Raw genomic sequence first — 5,636 nt, forward strand, 5'->3', positions numbered from 1 at the left:
TGACCCCCTGGCCAGGGGCCCAGTACCCCCCCAGCTGTTGTTTTTGTTTCCACTATGAGTATATCTAGACATTACTATATACCCTGAGCACATGCCCTGTATAACTCCCTGTCAACCATATATATCCTGTCAATAACATCCTATATCAGTATTCCTCCGCTGCCATTGTTGAACCACTCTGTGATCCAAAACTTCCTGTAAAGTGAATCCCAACATAATGTCAGCTTCACAAGAGTCTTAGATCACTGAAATTCATATATACAATATACAGTACTTCCCCAGATCCACCATAATACCTTTTCCCTTCCACAACGATAATCTTTTAACTTATTCATATCATATTTCCTGAAACTGGTGTACAGATTCCGAGACAATAGCTTTCAAACAAGGTGACATCTGTGCTTAATATGTGGTCCATACTTTAGGTTGTACAGTTTTCTAAATTTTTTAGTTATCCTATGTTTTGCCTTATAGTTTACATTATTAGTCTGTCATCCCCTATATGTTTTTGGTGTAATATTACATGTTTTATATTCATCCTCGTGTACTCTCACAAAACTCCTCTCTTGCCCCCATATTTACCTTGGTTCCATCCATTCCACATCCATTTTCCCCTCCCCTTGGGGCCCACAACACCAGCCAGTCTCCATTTCCCAAGAAGGCATGTCCAGAGATACTTGCAGCAGTATTCAGGGCCTGACTTTCTCAACTGTCCGTTTCCCGACTCTGAATATTATTGAATACAGGTGTTTAATAAAGGAAACAGGTCGTACTTGAACATAACAAGAACTGGATGAGTGAAGGTCAGGAAGAGTGACAGAAAGTCAAGGAAGGGAAGCAGACTTGGCCCAGTGGATAGGGCATCCGTCTACCACATGGGAGGTCTGCAGTTCAAACCCTGGGCCTCCTTGACCCATGTGGAGCTGGCCCACATACAGTGCTGATGCAAGCAAGGAGTGCCATGCCATGCTGGGGTGTCCCCCACATAGGGGAGCCCCACATGAAAGGAGTGCACCCCATAAGGAGAGCCACCCAGCACAAAAGGAAGTGCAGCCTGCCCAGGAATGGTGCCGCACAACAGAGAGTTGTTGCAGCAAGATGACACAACAAAAAGAAACACAGATTCCTGGTGCCACTGACAACAACAAAAGCAGACAAAAAGGACACACAGTGAATGGACACAGAGAACAGACAACTGGGGCACAGGTGGGGGGAAGGGTAGAAAAATAAATAAAATAAATCTTAAGAAAAAAGTCAAGGAAACAGTCATTGATGACTTCAGCTTGATTCAAGTTTTTCTGGACATTGCTGCAATTGTCAAGCCCCTGGGAAAGGTCAAGGCCTTGGTCTGCAGCAGCTAAGCAGGGACTTGTGGAGAAATCTGTGAAGCCTTTTCATCTGGTTGCCACAGCCACCCTGGAATGATGACTTCTCCACTAACCAGTTCACTTTCCAAATACTGTGTAAGTTCCTCTCATTGGCAAACTTTAGCCTGAAACTATACAGAGAAGAATCTTCTGGAAAATGAATTTCCCAGTGCAGAGGAGACCATAGAAGAGGATGGTTGTAATGCAAAGCTGATAGCTGACAATCTGGCACAATGGTAAATTAATTTTTCTGGTTATATTGAGATGGTTGCATGGAATCTTTCTTTTTATTCACTCAATATGGGAGTTACATTACTATATCTTTTTGATGTGCAATGTCCTTAAACTCCTATAATACATCCTATTTAGTCATTTTTACTCTTTTTACTTTTTAATTTTCTTTTTTTAAAGTTAATAGATGACATAAAATGTTACATTAAAAAACATAAAAGGGAAGCAGACTTGGCCCAGTGGTTAGGGCATCTGTCTACCACATGGGAGGTCTGCTGTTCAAACCCTGGGCCTCCTTGACCTGTGTGGAGCTGGCCCATGCACAGTGCTGATGCACATGAGTGCCATGTCATGCAGGGGTGTCCCCCACATAGGGAAGCTCCACGCACAAGGAGTGTGCCCCATAAGGAAAGCCACCCAGTGTGAAAGAAAGTGCAGTCTGCCTAAGAATGACACTGCCCACATGGAGAGCTGACACAACAGGATGACACAACAAAAAAAGAAACACAGATTCCTGGTGCAGCTGACAACAACAGAAGCAGACAAAGAAGAAGATGCAGCAAATACATACAGAGAACAGACAACCTGGGTGGGGTGAGAAGGGGAGAGAAATAAATAATCTCTAAAAAAAAACATGAGGTTCCCATAAGCCCCAATCCCCACCACCCCACCCCCATCATTTTAAAATTGTATTCTTTGAAGACACATAGATCATAAAAATGTTACATTAAAAAATATAACAGGTTCCCATATACCCCACACCCCTCTACCCCACTCCTCCATCAACAACCTTTTTCATCAGTATGGCACATTCATTGCGTTTGATGAATACATTTTGGAGCACTGCTGCACCACATGGATAATAGTTACATTGAAGTTATAATCTCCCCCCAGTACATTCAGTGTGTTATGGCAGGATATATAGTTTTACTGTTTTTAAATACACTTTGAAATCCAAGTAGATGAAAAAATTCAAACTAAACTATGAAATATATTTACCATACAGATACTCTTTGAAAGAAATCTGAGGTGAAGTACTCCACTGAGAAAGGAAATTAATTTATGGTAAAGTTTTGTGCTATGGGATGTAAGAATAAATAAAGGGTTTAATAATGATCATTTTCAAAATTAGCAATAGCAAAAGTGTTTAGCCATGGAAATCTGCATTTAATATTCCAGACAATTTTGATTCATAAATATTAGTATGTATTTATTTTTTAAAATGTTTATTATTTATCAAGCATTCGCTGACCTACAGATATTAATTCATTTAGGTATGTAATATTATTATTTCCAATTTATAGATGAGAAAACTGAGATATAGAGAGTTAATTCGTTTGAGATCATAATTCTAACAGCTGTGGATCGAGGGATTATTCCCAAGCAGTAAATTCCTGGTAGTGCTATTAACTACTATATTATGTGTCTCAATGGCAAAGTTTGGTGGAGGGAGAATGGAGAGAGACCAGAGGAAGATACAAACAAAACATAATTCTTTTCTTGTTCAAAAGGAAAATGTGGATGTTGATAAGGAATGAATACTGCTGGAAAACAATGTTAGGCATTGTTCTTTTGCTCTTTAGATCAGATGCTTATATTCATGACAAGACTGAATTTGACCATCCTGCAACCACTGAAATTACAAATTATATTTCCAGCCAACCACGGGTACTAACTTGTTGTGGTTATGATTCCAAATTTGGAGCTTACACATGATGATGGGCCCACCAGGGACTATGTGATTACTCCTGGCCTAGTGAACTGTGGTGACAGGGTTATGAGTATAAACATGTCTGATGGTGATCAACCTTAACTGGACTGGAGGTAAGTTCTCAAAAAAAAGGGTAATTGTAACTTGGGTAGAAATCCCAAAAGGTTTTACTAAGGTAGCCAAAGCCTAGATATATTATAGGGTCCTCCAATCCCCTCCTGGACTTTAAATTCTTTAAAATTGGAACTACATCTTATTTATCTTCCTTCTTCCCCCCAGTGCTCAATGTAGTACCTTGAAAGAGATAAACTTACAACAGTGATAACTAGTACCAAATTTCAGAAGATTGGAGGGTCTTCCTGCTCTCTTCTGAAATCCTGGAGTGATCCCCAATCTAGTCTTCTTTGGCCCTGTCCTATGAGGTTGTCACAAGCTTCTCTTCTTTAAGAAGGAAAGAGCCACCAAGTATTGATCACACTCTTCTGTGTCCCTGGGATCTTGGCCTCTGAGGTCTTCACTTGCTTATTACTTGTTCCTGTGTGCCTTGTCATTGTTAACTAGAGCACACAATCCTTGGCACTGTCTCTCAGCAATCCTTTGAGGCCTGAGATAAAAATACCTTCCCACAGAAGAAAGTTACATTCTTCTCTCAGTTGCCCGAAAGTACCCAAATCCTAATACCATTTAATTAAACATACTTGATTGAGGATTTACCACCACATGTGTGGCCTGCATGAAAACACACATGAGGGTCTTATGATGGCTCAGATTTTCATGTAATATTTCTTTGTTCCTTTTGCTAGCATGATCATTTAATACTGGCTAGTTTTCTCACTGTCATTTTCTACATAAGGGGTTTATTTCTCATGAGCTTGTGGGACAGTTAAGTTCATGTGTCAACATGGCTACATTACAATGTCCAGTTGTTTGGTCAAACAAGCTCTGGCCTGATTGTTACTGTGTGGATATTTCCTGAGAGATTTACACATATTGTCAGTGGATTGCATCTATAGCTGATTACATCTACAACCAAGAAAGACTGCCCTCAGCATAAGGGGAGTCTCCTCATCAATCAGTTGGAGGTCTAAGAACCAGAACTAAGGATTTCAGAAGTCAAAAAGAAGACTTTATCTCTGCTTCAGCCAGCCAGCTTCACCTGGAGAATTTCACTTCAACTTCATTGTAGTTTCCAACTTGCAGCCTGTCCTGTGGAATTGCAACTTGTTGACACTCTCCACAGGCACACGTGCCAATTCCTATAATAAATCCTTTATTTATGTCACACACATGTGCATGTATATATAGACATACATTCATACATATATATGTAGGTATGTATGTGTATATGAATTATTCCTGCCAGATCTGTTTCTCTGGAGAATCTTGATGAATACAGATTGTAGTACTGAGAGTGGAATGCTGCTCTAACAAACATCTAAGTATGTGGAACAGGCTTGGAAATTAGGTAATGAGTAAAGCTGGAAGAATCTGAGGTGCTTGATAAGAAGACCAAGTTGCTTTGCAGTCTGTCGGTAGAAATATGGATGTTAAAGATAATTCCATTGAGAACTTAGAAAGAAATGATGAATGTGGTTCTTGTTATAACACAGCAGATAACTTGCTGAAATTGTGTTCTCATGTTCAATGGAAGGCAGAACTTACAGGCAATGAACCTGGATGTTTAGCTGAGGAGATTTTCAAGCTAAGTGTGGAAGCTACAGACTTGTTTCTCCTTGTAACTTACAGTAAAATGAGAGCAGAAAGGGATAAAATGAGAACTGATTTCTTACACTCATAGGAACCAGCAACTGATAATGTGGAAAATTCTCATTCTATCTAGATAGTGTTCTCTGAGACCAGGGCCAAAAGTGACTCTATCAGGGTCCCCCATGAACTATTGAGAGTGCATTCCCAGAGAATGGGACTCCTGATGAGGGTATGGTTAGGAAATTCTTTGCTAAAGAGGCTGTGGGTGAGCATGGGTCCAGACAGCATTGGGGTGGCACCAATGCTTGGAGAAACTGGAGCACACACAGCAGTGCTCAGGCAGAGTGAGATTGCCACTGCTGTCCTCAGACTCAGTGTGACCTGGGCTCCAGCACTGGGGAGAGCATGGCTGCTCTCACAAGCTCTTGGAAAGGGTGGGGCTGCCCCTCCAGCAGGCTCAGAGGACAAAGCCTCAATCCAGAGATGACCTTGAAATCTAATGAAGTTTGCTCTGCTGGGCTTTGGTCCTGCTTGGAACCTGTGACCCCCTTTTCCTTCCAGTTTCTTGTTACAGAATAAGCATGCCTATCCTCTGCATGTTCTACCATTGTGCTTTGGAA

The sequence above is a fragment of the Dasypus novemcinctus genome, chromosome 7, assembly GCF_030445035.2.
Source record: "Dasypus novemcinctus isolate mDasNov1 chromosome 7, mDasNov1.1.hap2, whole genome shotgun sequence".
Taxonomy (NCBI): Eukaryota; Metazoa; Chordata; class Mammalia; order Cingulata; family Dasypodidae; genus Dasypus; species Dasypus novemcinctus.